This window comes from Blennius ocellaris (assembly GCF_963422515.1).
Source record: "Blennius ocellaris genome assembly, chromosome: 5".
Classification (NCBI taxonomy): Eukaryota; Metazoa; Chordata; class Actinopteri; order Blenniiformes; family Blenniidae; genus Blennius; species Blennius ocellaris.
Genome location: NC_137654.1, coordinates 30195134 through 30216136, shown reverse-complemented (window position 1 = coordinate 30216136; position 21003 = coordinate 30195134). Strand labels below are relative to the sequence as shown.

General features: G+C 49.6%; 1 pseudogene across 1 annotated transcript in view; it reads left to right on the top strand.

The window, feature by feature from the left end:
• The first annotated feature begins 2660 nt into the window (after positions 1-2660).
• The window catches only part of LOC308130378 (myosin-7-like), a 23440-nt pseudogene continuing 5097 nt past the window's right edge, over positions 2661-21003 (top strand). The window contains exons 1-35 of the transcript XR_013937248.1: positions 2661-2711; positions 5556-5655; positions 6870-6973; positions 7109-7252; positions 7337-7493; positions 8109-8136; positions 8681-8774; positions 8888-8980; positions 9686-9749; positions 9863-9961; positions 10059-10162; positions 10241-10379; positions 10468-10586; positions 11400-11549; positions 11670-11840; positions 11938-12117; positions 12801-12933; positions 13135-13211; positions 13952-14039; positions 14907-15024; positions 15135-15258; positions 15343-15479; positions 15610-15780; positions 15856-15940; positions 16041-16283; positions 16378-16554; positions 16966-17111; positions 17285-17375; positions 17578-17735; positions 17845-18076; positions 18696-18822; positions 18961-19079; positions 19166-19362; positions 19461-19648; positions 20456-20587. The product of XR_013937248.1 is annotated as a myosin-7-like (transcript). The remainder of the gene's footprint in view (positions 2712-5555; positions 5656-6869; positions 6974-7108; positions 7253-7336; positions 7494-8108; positions 8137-8680; positions 8775-8887; positions 8981-9685; positions 9750-9862; positions 9962-10058; positions 10163-10240; positions 10380-10467; positions 10587-11399; positions 11550-11669; positions 11841-11937; positions 12118-12800; positions 12934-13134; positions 13212-13951; positions 14040-14906; positions 15025-15134; positions 15259-15342; positions 15480-15609; positions 15781-15855; positions 15941-16040; positions 16284-16377; positions 16555-16965; positions 17112-17284; positions 17376-17577; positions 17736-17844; positions 18077-18695; positions 18823-18960; positions 19080-19165; positions 19363-19460; positions 19649-20455; positions 20588-21003) is intronic.

The following is a 21003-nucleotide window of genomic DNA, read 5'->3' as shown; positions in this document are numbered from 1 at the left end:
GTCCTGGATTGAAGAGGAGTTTTACTGGAACATGACGGGAGGGGGGCTTCAGGAACTTCACACATTTCTCTTCTCGGCAGTTATTTCCTCTGGATGGAGCTCCTCAAGCTAATGGAGCTCCTCGAACTGATGGAGCTCCTCGTGCGGATGGAGTTCCTCCAGCTGATGGAGCTCCTCGAGCTGATGGAGCTCCATGGAGCTCCTCGCGATGATGGTGCTCCTCGAGCTGATGGAGCTCCATGGAGCTCCTCGCGATGATGGTGCTCCTCGAGCTGATGGAGCTCCATGGAGCTCCTCGTGTTGATGGAGTTCCATGGAGCTCCTCACGCTGATGGAGCTCCTCGTGCTGATGGAGTTGCTCGAGCTGATGGAGCTCCTCGAGCTGATGGAGCTCCTCGCGCTGATGGTGCTCCTCCTGCTGATGGAGCTCCATGGAGCTCCTCGCGCTGATGGTGCTCCTCCTGCTGATGGAGCTCCATGGAGCTCCTCACGCTGATGGTTCTCCTCCTGCTGATGGAGCTCCTCGAGCTGATGGAGCTCCTCGAGCTGATGAAGTTCCTTGCGCTGATGGAGCTCCTCGAGCTGATGGAGCTCCTCACGCTGATGGAGTTCCTCGCGCTGATGGAGCTCCTCACGCTGATGGAGTTCCTCGCACTGATGGAGCTCCTTGCGCTGATGGAGCTCCTCGTGCTGACGTAGCTCCTCGGGCTGATGGAGATTCTCACTTGGTCTTTGGTACAACGAGGTAAAAACACATAATCCTGTAAAGTTCAAGGTCCAGCAGATGATGGATGGTTGGTTGGGTGGATTCAAAGATGGATGGATGGATGGATGGATTGGTAAACATGATGGATAGATGGTTGGATATAAGGTTGGATGGATGGATGGATTAAACGATGGAAGGATGGTTAGAAAAATGGTTGGTATTTTAGTTGGCTGGATAAAAAGATAGATGATATAGTGATAAAAGGATGGATGGATGGTTGGTTGGACGGATGGATGGATGGATGGATGATGGATAGATAATGTGACCAAAGGGTGGATGAATGGTTGGTTGGATGGATGGAGTGATGAAAGGAAGGAGCTATGGACTGTGGGAATGATGGATTATTGGATTGTTGGATGGAATGATGGATCGTTGGATTGATGGCGTGATGGATGGAGTGGTTGATGGAGTGATGGATGGAGTGGTGGATGGAGGGGCGTTCTCCGCGGTCACTGATCTGCGGCCTCCATCCTTCACCGTCACACAGACGTGTTGAAGCTTTAGACGCTGATCCTGAGGCTTAAAGGTGGAGAGGCGACAGCTGGGAGACCTGCAGCCCAGCAGCCAATCACAGGACGGCACCGGAAAAACAACGCCGTGCCTTTAAATCCACTGAACAAACACAGAGGCCCCAAATCCTCCAACGCGTAACACTCCACCCCTTTTATTCTGAAAAACTATTCATACTGAACAACAACACAACTTTAGACCAACGTGGAGACCGGAGTCTTTCAGACGTCATTATAAATCAAACAATAAACTATTTTCACTCACTGTCTTTTAAAGCGCTGCATTTTTATTTACCAACAACAATCTGACCAGCAGGGGGCGCCAGTGGAGAGTGTAGGGCTGCCCTTCAATGAGATTTAGGCCCCATTTATGTATTTCAAGAGGAAACGGATTGATTTTGCCTTTTTGTTTCACAAAAGTTTTGAAATCGATGAGAAAAGAAAGAAACTCGAAAAACGATGTAGTTACCATATGTGGCCACTAGCGGGTGCTGTTGTTACCATCGTCAATAAAAGATTTTGGAATGTTATCTTTTTGTCTGCGTGTTTGTATGTATTTGATCAACTTTCCACACAAAAAAACTAAAAAACTATTCATCCGAATTGCATGAAATGTTCAGGGATGATTTGTCATCATCCAAGTACCACCGGATTACGTTTTGGGACGTTAACGGCAAATCGTTTGCGAATAAATCTCCCCAAAAACGTTCAAAAACAAATATCCCATACAAAGCGGATGAGAGCGGCACCTCAGTGACTTCAAAGAAGATCGGCGCCTGTTGCCATGGAGACGCTACCTGCTCAGTTTCACATGGCGACGCTGCTACCTGACAGGCTAATTAGCATTTATATGAGCTAATGGCTAACAACCTAGCGACGCTAAGTCGGTACACAAATGTGGCGTTGGCAAAGGTTTGAGCTCTAGTTTGTTTTTGTTTGTTTGTTTGTTTTTTATGAAACTATTTGCTCTAAACCTTAAACATCTGGAGAACGATGACAGTGGAGTGGACAGACCACCGAGTTGGATTGTTGCTACGGTGACCATCAAAATAAAAGTACCAAGTACTGGATGTTTCTGTTTAACTGTTAGAGGATGACACACACACACACACACACACACACACACACACACACACACACACACACACACACACACACACACACACACACACACACACACACACAGTCACTTTCCAAACATAGATGGACGAGTGACCCGCCTTCACTTCAGCATTGCCTCCATCCTGACCACGGCTTTCCTTTTATGACCGTCCAGCCGGCTCCTCTCGGCCAATCGGACGCAGCGCAGGAGGTCACATGACGCCCCGACCGTCTCCGGGAGGTTATAAAGAGAAGTGATGCTCCTCAACGCCACTTATCCTGTCCTCTGCTCCTCAACGTGAACCCAGACCCACCGACACACTCTCTGCAGCACAGTGAGTAACACACACACACACATCCGATTATAGAGCATCTTCCTCCTCTAACACCAGATTATAGAGCATGTTCCTCCTCTAACACCAGATTATAGAGCATCTTCCTCCTCTAACACCAGATTATAGAGCATCTTCCTCCTCTAACACCAGATTATAGAGCATCTCCCTCCTCTAATACCAGATTATAGAGCATCTTCCTCCTCTAACACCTGATTATAGAGCGTCTTCCTCCTCTGACATCATATTATAGAGCATCTTCCTCTTCTAACATCAGATTATAGAGCATCTTCCTCCTCTAACATTAGATTATAGAGCATCTTCCTTCTTATAACTGAAGTCATTAGATTGACCCACACAGCAACACTACAATAATACGCAATTAGAAACACAAACGTAAACATTCTGTTGTTACTCTACAACCATTTCCTCACACAACCCTCATGTTACGAGCCAAATGTCGCAGTACCACCGGTTACCATGGGGGGGGCAGCGTTGGTCATTAAATGGCTTTAAATACTGCATTAGCCGTTAGCCTCGGCGGCTGCGGACGGGACACCAAAGCTGCGTTTCCATTGTTTCCCACATGTGATCTGACCGCTTGTGTTTCTGTGCATCAAAACAGTGTCAATAAAGTTGTTTTGGTCTCGGAAAATCTTTTAATCGTTCACATTTTATAACGTGGAACGTTTTCAAATGAAAAAAAACGGAAAACTTTCATTGTGTTTTGGGCTTCTGTTTCCATGGCAACGGTGGTTGGAGTCACTGGAACACTGGAAATGCAACTTTTTGAAAATGCTCTGCTCACGGGTAAACGGGGGGGGGGGGGGGTGCAACTTTTGTGCCACACCACTACTGCTCCTGCGCAGCGCGGCGAGCGTATTACACCAAGTAGTTCTCTGTTTACATGAGTGTATGGCTTCGTTACAAAAACCAGTCAACAGCACCATCTGGTGGTGTGGCATGTGAACTACGTTGCATTTCTGGCATTTCCACATAAACCGACGTTTAAAAAAATTTCTGAAAACAAAAGTGCAAAAACGATAATGTAAACGGCGCCTTCATCGTCTCTTCATCATCACAGGCATTGTGGACCTTGTTTGTTTTTTTGTTTTTTTTTAAATCTTCCTTCAGCATCTGTGACCTGAACTGACCTCCATCAGGTGGAAACACTGATCCCGGTTCAGTAAACATGCTTTTAATCTCGTACGCGAGTGGTGACCCGAGCCAGCGCCTGATTGGCCGAGGCGTGCGGACGGCCGGTCGGTCGGGTCCATCCGCCCTCGGAACCCCCCGTCAGGAGAACTTCCATAAAGAGCCGGGTTATATTTACGGCTGCAGCAGCTGCCGGGCTCCCTGGAAGCTGGAGTAAAGCTCCGGATCGATGGCTGCCATGCCTCCACCGTGACATCACCGCCGACCCGGCGGGCGGCTCGGCGCTTTTGCTCGCTGCTAAATAAAGAAGCGGGGAGCCGAGCGGAGGATGGAGACGCTGCGGGGAGGATCAACTTTTATCTTCCTCACAGAGACAAATGGACGGACTTGCCAGCAAACGGCGAATAGATTCATCCCACAAACATCCCAAACACTCGGGCCATGGATGGACTCATCTGGCCGCCGGCGGTGGCGGCGGCTCGGTCAGACGAGGTCAGAGGTCACAGCAGAGGGCAGATGTTGGAGGAATGTTGGTCTGGAGCAGCGTCCTGGAGATTCTCTGTCCTGGACGGGTTCTTCTTCTTGTTCGCAATGAGCACCTTCTTCCTCGGAGGCTGGACAGTCGAGAGCACAAGGGTTTCCTCCTGAGAAACAAACCCTTGTAGTGTTTAATTATAATAATAACAATGAAAATAATACAAAGTATAGTGTATGAAAATACACTGTAGAATAGATGAAGAATCACAGTTTGTTTGAATTGAAGGAGACGAGCTCTACCCCACTATTGGTACCAAGGTTTGAACCCCTACCCCAAACCAGAATCAGGGTTTTAACATCTATCCCAAACCAGAATCAGGGTTTTAACATCTATCCCAAACCAGAACCAGGGTTTGAACCCCTACCCCATACCAGAACCAGGGTTTGAACCCCTACCCCATACCAGAATCAGGGTTTTAACATCTATCCCAAACCAGAACCAGGGTTTGAACCCCTACCCCAAACCAGAATCAGGGTTTGAACCCCTACCCCAAACCAGAACCAGGGTTTGAACCCCTACCCCAAACCAGAATCAGGGTTTTTACCTCTATCCCATACCAGAACCAGGGTTTGAGCCCCTACCCCATACCAGAACCAGGATTTGAACCCCTACCCCAAACCAAAAACAGGGTTTGACCTCGACCCAAATACCAGAATCAGGGTTTGAACCTGTACCCCAATCCAGAAACAGGATTTTAACATCTACCCCAAACCAGAACCAGGGTTTGAACCCGTACCCCAATCCAGAAACAGAGTTTAACCTCAACCCCACTACAAGAACCAGGGTTTTAACCTCTACCCCATACCAGAACCAGGGTTTGTACCCCTACCCCAAACCAAAAATAGGGTTTAATCTCGACCCAAATACTAGAACCAGGGTTTTAACCTCTACCCCATACCAGAACCAGGGTTTGAATCCCGTCCCGCGTTCTGTGTGTCGGATCCTTTTCTCTCCTTCTGTCCTCGAACCCAAATCGGCGCAGCTGAAAGTGTCCGGTTCTGGAACGCTGGAGGGTTCTTACTGTGTTCCACATGGAAACGAGGAGATTTAAGATCCACACAGAGACACGGAGAATAAATAGAGAAGGAAGAATGACCAGAAAACTACATGATCATGAAGTGCGTGTGTGTGTGTGTGTGTGTGTGTGTGTGCAGATGTCCCGTTTCCTGGACTTGGCGGAGTTCGGTGAAGCTGCTCGCTTCCTGCGCCTCACCAACCTGGAGCAGCTCGCCGCCAAGGCCTTCGCCTTCGACGGTAACGCGTCTCGTTTACGATCCTTCCCGTTCGGCGTCAGAGCGCCCAGAGTAAAACTCACAGTCAAATACCCGAGGCTTTAGTTGAACGGTCCGTTGAATGTTCTTAGAGCTTGTTAGCATGTGGCTATCATGCTAGCACAGCTTCACTTCCTGTCACCGAGTTCCTCCCTGAAAGACTTGACTGATAACTGATTTAACTTTTCCAATGAGCAGTCGGATGAGTAAACAAGGGAAACATTGATTATTATAAACAAATTCCTTAAGGGTAGCGGCACAATCCGGCAAACTAGCATTAGCCTCAAAGCTATGCTATCAGGGTTCGTTAAAACACCCAGAATGCAACAGCAATAGGAGTTTTTTGGACTTTTCATTATATTTTGCGTATTAAAATTGGTTTTATGTTAAGATTATAGTCATTTTTACCTCTCCGTGTTTGGCTTTGTGAAACTATAAACATTTTCAACATGTATATACGCTGCACTACAACAACAAACAACCTTTAAAGATTATATCTAAAGGTTATTGTGGTACTATTTTACCAGTCTGGTAAAATAGTCGAGATGAAATTAGACTGTATGTGGCCTCCGAACTAAAATGTGTTTGACACTGATGGTTTAAGGGGGTTTAAACATGTTTTTATGTAAAAATAAAAAATAGCTGAGTTAGCGTTTAATTTATTTATGTCACAAAACTATTCAGTTCAAGAATTTAGATTAAATTAATAATAATGAATAATAATAATAATAAATAATTAAATTCTCTCTTAGAGGGTGCTCGACAGGTTTTCATTATTTTAAGAAACTCTCACCCAACAAAATATTCTAGTACACTTTTTAGTATCATTATTATATTTCTCTATTTTCTGATGTTCATATTATTTTCGTTATATTTTTATTAATTTTTATTTTTGTTAGAAAAAAAAGAATTTAGACTAAAAGCGGCAGAGTGGCATCAGGTCAGGATATGAAGAAATATTAATGAGTCAAAAAGAAAAAAAACCCAATATAGTTTACATAGAATATGGGCTTCGTGGTAGAAATTGAGAACAGTTTTAGTAAGTTGGACCAAACGTCCCGAGACTGACGAGTTTTGCAATAACAGTTGGGACTCACTGCTTTCGGCCGCCGCCGCCCAACGAGGTCATGACTTGGTCGTTCACAGGGAGGATTTAAATGTGTTCAGGTTGACGAACCTGTCAGATCAATTCTACAGGAACCAAACGAGTGTGGATGCCCGACGAGGCGGAGGCGTACATAGAGGTGGAGGTCCGAGAGCCCAACGGAGACAAAACCACGGTGGAAACCAAGGACGGACGGGTCAGTCACCAAGTTTAACCCCCGAAGGTTCAAGTCCCGGGCCGGGGAAGTCTGTGACTCGACGCTTCACGCTGGGGAGTCTGTCTGTCCCAGATGGTGGGGGGGTCACCTCTCCGCTCCGTGCTTCTCTTTCAGTTCCTCATCGTGAAGGAGAGCGACCTGCAGCCGATGAACCCGTCGAAGTTCGACATGCTGGAGGACATAGCCATGCTGACGCACCTGAACGAGGCGTCGGTGCTCTTCAACCTGAAGAGGCGATACAGCATCTGGATGATCTACGTGAGGACCCGGGCGTCTCCCCCGCTTCCCGTCGCCGTCGCAGTCGTCCTCGCTCTCACGCCGCCTCTCTTCCGTTTGCTCCAGACCTACTCCGGACTCTTCTGCGTCACCGTCAACCCCTACAAGTGGCTGCCGGTCTACTCCCGGGAGGTCATCGCCGCCTACAAGGGGAGGCGCCGTACGGAGACCCCGCCGCACATCTACGCCGTCGCCGCCAACGCGTACACCGACCTGCTGCAGAGTGAGTCTCCGGTGATTCAGGCCCGGAGCGTCCCGGACCAGGAAGTCCCGGACCAGGAAGTCCCAGACCCAACCAGATTCTAGTGGTGCTCACAATGAGATGATGAGGAATCCAACATTTGGCCCTATTAGTCAAAGTCAAATTTATTGTCAATACTACAATATGAGCAGGACAAACAGAGTTTCGAATTAAAGCAACTAGCATCAGTAGCGCCACCTAGAGCAGGTAGTCCGCCATTGTTGTTGCCAAGTGACGAGGCGGAGAGGGCCGCGGGGTTATCGGGTCTAGAGGTGGAGCCTTGACGTCGTCGTTTTCAGAAAATATGCGTCTTGTCCGTCCACACGTCTCCTTCTGCACATGCTCAGTAGAGCCAATCAGAACAAAGTTTCCTCCGTGGTGTCGTGACTCCCCGTCCATGATCTCCTGTGACCTGGGGCTTTTATTTTGACAGTCACCGTAATAGCAATCCCACTTGGTCGTCGGTCCACTACAATGTTCTGCCGTTGTTGACGTTTATCGCGAATTGTTCTCTGCTGTTTATCGCGAATTGTTCTCTGCTGCGTCGTCTCTCCAGACGGTCGTTTTCCCTCAACCTCATGTGTTTTTCTTTCACAGACCGAGAGAATCAGTCGATGCTCATCACGTAAGTCAACGAGACACAAGCTGCTCGGAGCGTTGCAGAGCCACCTCACTGTTAGCATTAGCATTAGCCACAAGCAGCTGTGGCTCTGTTTCTATGTCACTAAACTCCTGTTTAGAATCAAGGAACATTAATCCTGAACTAACCCTCTTGACAGTCACATGAATTAGCATTAGCGTTAGCCGATATTAAAAGTAGCCAATAGTAACTTCTCGCTTCCGGTAACTGTAACCGATTACTAAGCAACACAACAGCTACTTCAACAAATGAGTACTTACTTTTTATTTGCAATAACCAGTTAAGTGACTAAAGTACTTTTTATAGAAATAGCTAATTAAATGCACATTTTTAGTGACTTACACATAGAATAGAATAGAATAGAATAGAATAGATGAGTCATACACGTCAATAAGGCATGTTTAATGTTTTCAGGTAAAAACTGAAAACTGCCGTTACACTTCAGGTCTCCGTTCACACGGTCCAGATGTGTGCGCCTGCGCCTCCGCCTGTGTGATAAACGTTTGTTTGTTTTCTCGCGTCCTGCCAGCGGCGAGTCTGGCGCCGGGAAAACCGTCAACACCAAGCGGGTGATTCAGTACTTCGCCATCGTCGCCGCTCTGGGGGAAAACATCAAGAAAGGAGTAAATACGTCCGGATTTTACAGCCACGTGTCAGGACACAGTGATGTGTTTACATAAAGTCATGTATCTACGGCCTCTCTCTCTCTCTCTCTCTCTCTCTCTCTCTCTCTCAGGGCTCTTTGGAGGATCAGATCATTGAAGCTAATCCCGCCATGGAGGCATTCGGCAACGCCAAAACCATCCGCAACGACAACTCGTCCCGCTTTGTGAGTTCACCGACGCCTGCTTCAATTTCCAACTTATTTCGATCTCCAAATAATGAAGCAAGGAAAGTTTCTCTATGGAGCAGCATTCAGACACAAGGCAGCTCACGGCTTTACGATAGAAATAAAAGAAATACGTTAAAACAAGCAACCGGGAATCTTAATCTCAAGTGAAGAAGATGTAGATATAGAAGATTGTGAAATACGAAAGAAAAAGATTATGAAATAGGTTAAAGGGGTCATATTATACAAAATTTGGAACAGCGCCCCAGAAGAGAAGAAAGAGTGTCCTCCCTCTCTCTCTCTTTTGAAAAGTGTGTTGCTCCAAGCAGCCAATCAGAAATCAAACCCTGTATAGTGTCATTGGGGGTTTTAGCCAATCACAATCAAGGTTTGGCTCCTCCCCCTTTGACTCCTCCCACAATGAGGCAGCTCTGCTCTGGCACATGGCGCCACGAGAGGAAGCACTTCCTCCATCTTCCCATAGATGGGCGTGTGTGTGGGGGGCGGAGCCAGTCCAGCTCACACAGACACAGCAGATTCTGAATGCAGCTCCTAGGATCCAATATAAATAAATTTAAAATAAAGACAAATCTAAAATACATTTTAAATCTAACGTTTTTGGACCAATGCAATCAAGAGGAAGTGTTGAAAAAATGCACAATGTGACCATTTAAAACCTCTCAACCTAAAATCTGTGTGTTTCAGGGAAAGTTCATCAGGATCCACTTCGGGACGACGGGCCGGCTGGCGTCGGCCGACATCGACATCTGTGAGTTAAATCGACCGTTTTGGTTCGTGCCGGTTTGTGCCGGTGCGTTTTGACGAGACGAAACTCGTCACAACTCGTCGCAGAGAAAACAGTCAGAGCCTCTTGTGCGTCAGATCTCCTAGAAAAATCCCGAGTGGTGTTCCAGCAGACGGAGGAGAGAAGCTACCACATCTACTACCAGATCCTGTCCAATCACAAGCCGGAGCTGCAAGGTAGCCACGCCCACCCGAGTGACTAAAACACAAGTGTCGCCCGAAGGCGGCGATCAGTACAGCGGGGGGTCTCAAGCGGACGGGCTGTGTGTTGCAGACATGTTGCTGGTGACCACCAACCCCTACGACTACCACTTCTGCTCGCAGGGCGTCACCACGGTGGACAGCATCAACGACGGCGAGGAGCTGAAGCTCACCGACGTGAGGAGCCTCCTGCCCCCTACACTCTGTAATCTGTAATCCGTAACCTGTAACCTGTAATCTACTCTCTGTCTCCAGCACGCCATGGACACGCTGGGCTTCACGCCGGAGGAGAAGTACGGCTGCTACAAGATCGTGGGCGCCATCATGCACTTCGGGAACATGAAGTTTAAGAAGCGGCAGCGGGAGGAGCAGGCGGAGGCCGACGGCACAGAGAGTACGACCCCCCCCCACCGCCGTCCCGAATCTCGTCGCGTCCGATCGAGCCGCGCACCGACCACGTCTGGGCTGTTTGGTGTCTGCAGGTGTGGATAAATCGGCGTACCTGATGGGCCTCAACTCCGCGGACCTGCTGAAGGGACTCCTGAACCCCAGAGTCAAAGTGGGCAACGAGTACATTGTCAAAGGACAGACGGTGGAACAGGTAGACCCGCCCAACGGCCGAGCAATTGAATGAACAAACAACACGTAGAACCGACGAACCGATGAAAGAATCAAGAAACCCATGAGTCAAACTGTCTCCCTTTATTGATCAACAACCCTTCATAACAAACACCAGACGTTGTTTTTTGGGATAAATCTGGTCGGTACATCAAAACCTCGATTTAGTCCAAATCTAGTTTTTGAAATCAGATTGTTTTTGGATCGTCCAATAACGATCTGATTTCAATTACTATTTTTTGGGGTAAATTTGGACCAAATCGCGTCTTTAAGATGTCTTCTCCATACCTCCAGGAGACGTCTTCAGCGAAGCCAGAATGAGCCTTAACCCTTTTTTTGTACGTCTTTCCTGGACATTGGATTGATGTTTTGTTTGGACGTCATATGAAATGTCCAGAGAAGACGCAAGAGTTATCTCCATTGGACCAACAGGACTCTTTATGTTGATTAATTCCGTCACGTCATTCAGAGGTTTGTTTACACGTCCAGTCAGGACGTCCAGTCAGGACGTCCAGTCAGGACGTCCACGCAATGACGTACAAAAACACTTTCATTCTTTCAGTCTTCTGGAAGTGTGGAGATGACGTATTAAAGACATGGTTTGGACGACTGCTGCTCAGTGGGATGTAACCAGACGTCTGTTAGAGACGCTGAAAAAGATGGTTTTTCACCTTTCGCTCTACCAAATTTTGGCATGGTTTAGACGGAATGCTAAAGCGTCTTTTATAACATATTTTAAACCATTTCTTTGCCGGTTGTGTTGTGTTTGTGTGTTTGTGTGTTTGTGTGTGTGCAGGTGAACTTTGCCGTGGCGGCTCTGGCTAAAGCCACGTACGACCGGATGTTCAAGTGGCTGGTGAGCCGGATCAACCTGTCGCTCTACACCTCTCTGCCTCGGCAGTACTTCATCGGAGTCCTCGACATCGCCGGCTTCGAGATCTTTGAGGTAACGGACACGTCCACCGAACATCAGGCGTCAGGAAGTAATCCCGATAACCTGTCTGACTCAGGGTCCACGCTCCGTCTCACCGCTGAAAAAAAAAAATCTGCTCGTCTCTCCCTGCAGCTGAACAACTTTGAGCAGCTTTGCATCAACTTCACCAACGAGAAGCTGCAGCAGTACTTCAACCACCACATGTTCATCGTGGAGCAGGAGGAGTACAAGCTCGAGGGCATCCCGTGGACCTTCATCGACTTCGGCCTGGACCTGCAGGCCTGCATCGACCTCATCGAGAAGGTGGGTTCCAGGCGGGCGTTGGCGGCGTCGGTGCCGCGGGACACCAGGTTTCCCACGCTGACCGTGTGTCCATGTGTCCGTGTGTCCGCCTGTCCAGCCGATGGGAATCCTGTCCATCATGGAGGAGGAGTGCATGTTCCCCAAGGCCACGGACCAGAGCTTCAAGACCAAACTCTACGACAACCACCTGGGCAAGTCGCCCAATTTTCAGCGGCCGCGGCCCGACAAGAAGCGCAAATATGAGACGCACTTCGAGGTGGTGCACTACGCCGGGGTGGTGAGTACCAGCCGCGAAAGGGCAAATAATACCTTATATAACTCTTTAATGGAGGTATAGGACAGCTGATGACTGAATTAAAAAATGTAATATGATACTATGATGTGTTGTCAGTATTGTCAAGATGTGTATTTACGAGGGCTGGGCAAAAAGAATTGATTAAATCGATTTAAAAACTATTTTTATTGAGCAAATTCAACCTCCAACCCCCCCCCAGTTTTTGGATTAGGGTTAGGGTTTGGAATTATTTATATGCATTTTAACGCTGAGTAAGCAATAAAGCCCTTTTAATAATATATCTAATGTCTATAATCATTTTTTATTGCATTTACAAGAAAAAGAAATTTAACCGAAACTCAAATTTTTCTTAAAAAAAAAAAAAAAAAAAAAAAAATTTAGGTCCAAATATAGTCTTTGAAATCAGATCGTTATTGGATCGTCCAATAATGATCTGATTTCACTTACTATTTTTGGAGTAAATTTGGACCAAATCACGATTTTAAGACGTCTTCTCCATACCTCCAGAAGACGTCCTCAGCGTATAATATATATATATTTTTTTTTTTATTTCATTTTTTTTTATTTAGGCTAACTCATCCAGCCCTATTTCCTCCCATTTTCAACACTGAATCTAATAATCTGTGACGGTCAAAGAAAGAATTCCCGTTATGTGTGAACAACAGGTGCCGTACAACATCATCGGCTGGCTCGACAAAAACAGAGATCCCCTGAACGAGACGGTGGTGGCGCTGTTCCAGAAGTCCTCCAACAAGCTGATGGCTGCACTCTTCGAGAACTACATCTGCTCCGACATGGGTGTGTGTGTGTGTGTGTGCGTGTGTGTGTGTGTGTGTGTGTGTGTGTGTGTGTGTGTGTGTGTGTGTGTGTGTGTGTGTGTGTGTGTGTGTGTGTGTGTGCGTGTGCGTGTGCATGTGCGTGTGCGTGTGCGTGCGTGTGCGTGAGTGTGTGCGTGTGTGTGTGTGTGTTGTGCTGACCACTTTTCCGTTGCCATTTCAGCTTCCGACCCGAAGTCTCAGACCAAACACCGGAGGAGGAAATCGCCTTCTTTTCAAACGGTGTCGCAGCTTCACAAAGTGAGTGATCAGCTGCTTCAGAAACCGCAGCGGTCCGAGAATCAAACCCTGTGGGACGCCAACACGTTGAAATCTGATTTAGTTTTCACAAATTTGTACTTTATGATGCAAAGTAGAATCTTCTGGAAATATCTGGGAAAACGAACATTCTTAGGACCGTTATCAAGCAATATATTAATAATAAATTGTATTTGAACATTAGCATCCATGTGGTTATTCACATTTTGTCTTGTTTATTTAACATTTTGATGACGTAATGATAGAGTGAATGTGGTCGTGAACTGCTGACCAAACAAAAAAATTGAATATTTGAGGATCATTTTAGGCTTTTCAACAATTTCTTATAATTCCTTAAAAGCCACAGTGCAAATCATTTAATCAATGAATTACTTCCATAATCTCTCAGTCCGTCTCACCAATGAGACGTTTTGGAGTCTGAAAACTGTTCTAAGATTAAAATGTCAAAAGAGGAAAATGAAAAAAAAAAAAAAATTTTAATCAGTCATTTCATTTGATGCAGAACAAGACTTTTTTTTTTTTTTTTTTTTTTTTTTAAAGAGTAACTTCATTATCGTTGCGTACGGGCAACTTGTTGTGTGATACACTCATGCTCACAGTGTGTGTGTGTGTGTGTGTGTGTGCGTGTGCGTGTGCGTGTGCGTGTGCGTGTGCGTGTGCGTGTGCGTGTGCGTGTGTGTGTGTGTGTGTGTGTGTGCGCACGTCTGCGTGTTTGATTCCAGGAAAATCTGAACAAACTGATGGCAAACCTGCGCAGCACCCAGCCTCACTTTGTCCGCTGCATCATCCCGAATGAGTCCAAGACCCCAGGTAAGACGCGACGGACGGGTCTGTGACAGTAAAGTGGGCGTGCAGCGATAATACGTACGTACTCACCGGAAATCCTCACAAGAACCCAGAACAGTAGGACATAAACTGACCCTGTGTCATCGGGGTCATACAGCCGGGTGTCATCAGCATAACTGTGAATGTTGATACCAAGTCTCCTGACGAGTCCCCAAAGGGGGTGTTGATAAAATAAAGAAAAGCCAAGGGGCCCGAGGTTGAGCCTTGAGGAATGCCACAAGGGTTTTCATTGGCTTCTGAGAAGCACGTTTCCACATCTACCATGGATTTTGGGTTGTTTTTCAAGAGAGATTGAAAACTGAGCCATCCGAAGGCAGAGCCGAGAAGCCGACCGGGTCGACTGAACTGAAAGCTGCACTGAGATCCAGAAACAGCAGGACTGATCATTTATCAGTATCTGGGATCAGTTCTGATCTTTATCAAGGTCGTCACTGTAATCTGCTTCAAATTCAAATGAAAAAACACAAGTTTCTCAAAGCCTTTGCTCAAAATCTACTTGGCTGGACTCTGGACTTTCGTAATCGAAGACTTTGGGATGAAAATTACTTATTTTCTGGAGATTTCTGCAGCTCAGACATTCATGGAAAAAAGGTTACTGTCGACAGACGACGAGTCACGATCCGTAAAGGCTTGTGAAGAGTTAGTAAGAGCCTTGAACAAGTGTTTCGGGGATCAGATCCAAAAGGTTTGCAAAAAAGCTCTGAAGATAAACTCACCGGTCGCTGGTGAAAAGACTGGAAGACTTTATCGGTCACGATCCTCCTGCGGTCAGAAAGACGTGCCTGTGTTGTACGAAAGCAGTTTTACCACAGTATGACGACCCTCCTGCAGGCTTCATGGACCCGTTCCTGGTCCTCCACCAGCTGCGCTGTAATGGCGTCCTGGAGGGAATCAGGATCTGCAGGAAAGGTTTCCCCAACCGGATCCTCTACGCCGAGTTCAAACAGCGGTGAGTCCGACCCCCCCCCCCCCCCACCACCCCCTTCCCCCCCCGGCTCACCCTGCACCTCCACTCTTCACGGTGTCTCTGTAAGGAGGTGCTGCTCCTGCCCTCCTCAGGTACCGTATCCTGAACCCCAGCGCCATCCCAGAGGACTCCTTCATGGACAGTAAGAAGGCGGTGGAGAAGCTGCTGGGGTCGCTGGAGATCGACCACACCCAGTACAAGTTCGGACACACCAAGGTAACGGAAACACACATGGGGGGGGGGTGGGTGTGTCATCAGTCATCAGTCAACAGCTGCCTGCTCCTCCTGCTCCTCCTGTAGGTCTTCTTCAAGGCGGGGCTTCTGGGTGTCCTGGAGAACATGAGGGACGAGCGTCTGTCTCAGATTCTCACCACGGTTCAGGCCATGTGCCGCGGGAAGCTGATGAGGATTGAGAGAGAGAAGATGCTGACTCGCAGGTCAGCACCTCCTCCACCTCCCTCCCTGCTCCTCCTCCACCTCCTCCCTGCTCCTCCTCCACCCTGAGTTCCTGACCGTCGTGTCGCGCCCCCTGCAGGTCAGACAAGTGTGTTTGTGTCGCCCTCACAGGGAGGCATTGATTCTGATCCAGTTCAACCTGCGGGCCTACTTCACGGTGCGGAAGTGGCCCTGGATGATGCTCTTCTACAAGCTCCGCCCCCTGCTGAAGAGCGCCCAGGTGGAGAAGGAGCTCGCTGCCCTCAAGGAGGACTTCGCCAAACTGAAGGAGGCCTTCGACAGGTGCGTGTGGTTGCTCTGTGCGCCCCGGCTCGGACGCCCGAGGTCGGGATTCTCACCGAGGTTCTCCGTGGTCAGGTCGGAGGTGAAGCGGCGGGAGGCCGAGGAGCGGCAGGTGGTCCTGGTTCAGGAGAAGAACGACCTGGCTCTGCAGCTCCAGGCGGTAAGTCACATTTAAAGAGGCAGGTCATCGGCTGATTGGCTGCCGGCGGGCGACAGCGTGTTCTGGACGCCCGTACCGACTTCTGCCGTTTGACCTGCAGGAGCAGGACAACCTGGCGGACGCCGAGGACCGCTGCAACCAGCTGATCCAGTCCAAGATCTCCCTGGAGTCCAAGCTGAAGGAGACCCAGGAGCGGCTGGAGGACGAGGAGGAGATGAGCGCCACGCTCACCTCCAAGAAGCGGCAGCTGGAGGAGGAGGTGGTGACGCTCAAGAAGGACGTGGACGACCTGGAGATCACGCTGGCCAAGGTGGAGAAGGAGCGGCACGGCGTGGAGAACAAGGTGGGTCCTTGGGGGTGGAGTCGAGGTGCGGGGCAGGGGCGGGGCGGGGTGAGGTGGAGGTTCCCGGGCTTCAACTCGTCTTTGTGTCCACCAGGTGAAGAACCTGTCGCAGGAGATGAGTGTCCTGGACGAATCCATCGCTGCCCTGACGCGAGAGAAGGCGGCGCTGCAGGAGGCTCACCAGCAGGCGCTCAGCGACCTTCAGGCGCAGGAGGACAAGGTCAACATGCTCGCCAAGGCCAAGACGCGCCTGGAGCAGCAGGTGGACGACGTAAGAACTCCTCGTGACGGTGGCGGTAGCTCCCCTTAGATGTCCTCTGCCCTCAGTTGGGGACTGGCAGGCTCCCGTCCTGCTGGCAGAATCAAAGCTGGCGACGCACTGTGAGCCTGGCAGTCTGAACATAGGGCAAAAAAAAACCCGTGACTCATATGAAACCTTCAGTAGAGTAAAATCTCCTCATAAAATGCACACGTCCGCACAAAGCACCGCGACTCCGTTTCGGTGGAAATGAAGGAAAACACAACTTTTCTGAAACGCTGCTTCGGCCGTGTTAAATATTTCTTCTGCACATGCTCAGTAGATGGACGATGACAATGGTAGAAACTACAGACGACAACTGTCCAGAGAAGTGTTGTGTCGGTACAACCCCACCCACCCCCTGCTGTGTGGCGCCCCCTGCAGGTGGAATGCTCCCTGGAGCAGGAGAAGAAGGTGCGGGTGGAGACGGAACGAGCCAAGAGGAAGATGGAGGGAGACCTGAAGCTTTCCATGGACTCTGTGAGAGACCTGGAGACCCAGAAGGACGAGCTGGAGGACCGACTGAAGAAGTAGGAGACCTCCTGCAGGGGGAGCTAGAGAGGGAGGAGCTTAACTGACGGGGGGGGACGGCACTCACCCTGTGTGTGTGTGTGTGTGTGTGTGTGTGTGTGTGTGTGTGTGTGTGTGTGTGTGTGTGTGTGTGTGTGTGTGTGTGTGTGTGTGTGTGTGTGTGTGTGTGTAGGAAAGACTTTGAGTTGTGTCAGTTTCAGTCCAAACTGGAGGACGACCAGAGTTTGTTGGCTCAACTTCAAAAGAGGATCAAAGAGCTTCAGGTGAGTCTCCATCCGTCCTGATCAACCACCCCTTCCTCCTCCTCCGCCTCCTCCTCCTCCTCCTCCCCCTCCTCCTCCACCTCCTCCTCCTCCTCCTCCGCCGCCTCCTCCTCCCCCTCCCCCTCCTCCTCCTTCTCCTCCCCCGCCCCTCCTCCTCCCCCTCCTCCTCCTCCTCCTCACACTCCTACCTCCTCCTCCTCAGACCCGGATGGAGGAGCTGGAGGAGGCGCTGGAGGCGGAGCGGGCGTGGCGCTCCAAAGCGGAGCGCCAGAGGAACGACATCGCCCGGGAGCTGGAGGAGCTGGGCGAGAAGCTGGAGGAGGCCGGAGGATCGTCGGCCGCTCAGATCGCCCTCAACAGGTGAGCTACTGGTACTGCGGTCGGCCGCGGGCAACCAACCCCGCGACCGGTCCGATACGTGGGGGGGGGGGGGACTTCTTGAACACCCACGCCCCTCCGTCTGGAGCAGGAAGCGCGAGGCCGACTTCCTGAAGATGCGGCGGGAGCTGGAGGAGGCGGGGCTCCACCACGAGGCCACGGCGGCGTCCCTGAGGAAGAAGCACTCGGACACGGTGGCGGAGCTGGGCGAGCAGATCGACGCGCTGCACCGAGCCAAGCAGAAGCTGGAGAAGGAGAAGGCCGAGTTCCGGCTGGAGGCCGACGACCTGGCGTGCAACGTGGAGCAGCTGTCCCGGGCCAAGGTGGGGGCCGCCGCCGCCGCCGCCGCCGTTACCATGGCAAACCAGACAAGCAACACTGGTTGCACAGCAATCGTGCATGACAGGAGAAAGTCGTTTACGAGAGCGTTAAACGCTAAAAAAAATAATGTTTTAAAAAGGCAGTTGATGTGACTTTATCGAAAGAAAACATTAAAATGAGATAATTTTAAATAACAGCGAGAGAATAAAACGTGAACTGAGGACGCCACTGGAGCAGAAATCAGAAAGGTGCTGCCGTGGAAAACAACACTTTTCTGAAACGCTGCCGCTGCGCACCACGGCCAGAGTAAACAACTCTTCTGCACATGCTCAGTAGCGGCCTCTGTGGTGTCAGGACTCCCAGGTTCTCCTGGGACCTGGGACTTTTATTTTGACAGTCACCGTAATAACAATACAACTTGGTCGTCCAAAAAATTTACAAAAACAAACAACAGCACCTACTTGTGGCCCGACATGAAAAACTACATCCTTTTAAGTATTTCTGAGATCGTGTGTGTGTGTGTGTGTGTGTGTGTGTGTGTGTGTGTGTGTGTGTGTGTGTGTGTGTGTGTGTGTGTGTGTGTGTGTGTGTGTGTGTGTGTGTGTGTGTGTGTGTGTGCAGGGAACCGTGGAGAAGATGTGCAGGGCGTTTGAGGATCAGCTGAACGAGAGCAGGAACCGAGCCGAAGAGCTGCAGCGGCAGCTGAACGAAGTCAACACGCAGAAAGCCAGAGCCGTCACTGACACTGGTAACACACACACACACACACACACACACGCACACACACACACACACACACACACACACACACACACACACACACACACACACACACACACACACACACACACACACACACGCACACACTGCCTCTCTTGTCTTGCAGCCGAGTACAGCCGTCGTCTCGAGGAACAAAATTCCACCATCAGTCAACTGCAGCGCACCAAGTTGGGAGTGTGTCAGAGTGCGGAGGGTCTGAAGAAGCAGCTGGAGGAGGAGAGCAAGGTCACTCCTCTTCTCCTCCCTCCATCCCTCCATCCCTCCATCCACCCATCCATCCACCCCGTCACGTATGCCTCGTTGCGTTCCAGGCCCGTGTGGCGCTGGCCCACGCCGTCCAGGCGTCCCGCCACGACTGCAGCCTCCTGCGGGAGCAGCTGGAGGAGGAGCAGGAGGCCAAGGCGGAGCTGCAGAGGGCGCTGTCCAACACCACCAGCCAGGTGGTGCAGTGGAGGGCCAAGTACGAGACGGACGCCGTGCTGAGGATCGAGGAGCTGGAGGACGCAAAGTGAGCGTTTTAGTGTGTGTGTGTGTGTATGTGTGTGTGGTCGGCGCCGAGAGGTTCACGGCCCTCCGTCTCGGCGTCGCCCCCCCCCCCCCCTGCAGGAAGAAGCTGGTGGTGAAGCTGCAGACGATGGAGGAGGCGGTGGAGGCGTCTCACGCCAAGTGCTCCGCCCTGGAGAAGAGCAAAGTGCGGCTGCAGACGGAGCTGGAGGACCTGGTGGTGGAGGTGGAGCGCTCCAACGCCGCCGCCCTGGCGCTGGACAAGAAGCAGCGCGGCCTGGAGCAGGTGGGTGGGAGGGCGGCGGCGGCACCGACACACTCTGACCGGGACGACTAGAAGGTGGAGGAGGTGGAGGTGGAAACATGTGCACTTTATGATGCAAAGTAGAATCTTCTGGAAACATCTGGAAAAACGAACATTCTTAGGACCGTTATCAAGCAATATATTAATAATAAATTGTATTTGAACATTAGCATCCATGTGGGTATTCACATTTTGTCTTGTTTATTTAACATTTTGATGACGTAATGAGAGAGTGAATGTGGTCGTGAACTGCTGACCAAACAAAAAAATGGAATATTTGAGGATCATTTTAGGCTTTTCAACAATTTCTTATAATTCCTTAAAAGCCACAGTGCAAATCATTTAATCAATGAATTACTTCCATAATCTCTCCGTCCGTCTCACCAATGAGACGTTTTGGAGTCTGAAAACTGTTCTAAGATTAAAATATGTCAAAAGAGGAAAATGAATTTTTTTTATTTTTTTTTAATCAGTCATTTCATTTGATGCAGAACAAGACTTTTTTTTTTTTTTTTTTTTTTTTTAAGAAAGAGTAACTTCATTATCGTTGCCTACGGGCAACTTGTTGTGTGATACACTCATGCTCACAGTGTGTGTGTGTGTGTGTGTGTGTGTGTGTGTGTGTGTGTGTGTGTGTGTGTGTGTGTGTGTGTGTGTGTGTGTGTGTGTGTGTGTGTGTGTGTGTGTGTGTGTGTGTGTGTGTGTGTGTGTGTGTGTGTGTGTGTGTGTGTGTGTGTGTGTGTGTGTGTGCGTGCGTGTGTGCGTGCGTGTGTGCATTGCAGCTGCTGAGCAGCCCAGACGGAGCTGGAGCTGTCGCTGAGAGAATCCCGCAGTCTGAGCACCGAACTCTTCAAACTGAAGAACAGCTACGAGGAGGCCCTGGACCACCTGGAGACGGTGCGGCGGGAGAACAAGAACCTGCAGGGTAGAACCTCCTCCTCCTCCTCCTCAGCCACTCCTCCTCGTCGGGTCGTCTTTATCGGCTCTGTGTCCATCATGTTATCATGCTGGGGAAGATGCTCTAGAACGCCCCAAAGATCTTTAAAGTCCACTTCCTGAAGGTTCTCCAGCAGTAAGAACCGTCTCCACATCTGGAACGACGCCCCAGAAGTGAAGAAAGTGTGTCCTCTCTCTCTCTCTCTCTCTCTCTCTCTCTCTCTCTCTCTCTCTCTCTCTCTCTCTCTCTCTCTCTCTCTCTCTCTCTCTCTCTCTCTCTCTCTCTCTTTCTTTTAAAAAGTGTGTTGCTCCAAGCAGCCAATCAGAAATCAAACCCTATATAGTGTCATCGGGGGTTTCAGCCAACCACAATCAAGGTAGGCTCCTCCCCCCCTTTGACTCCTC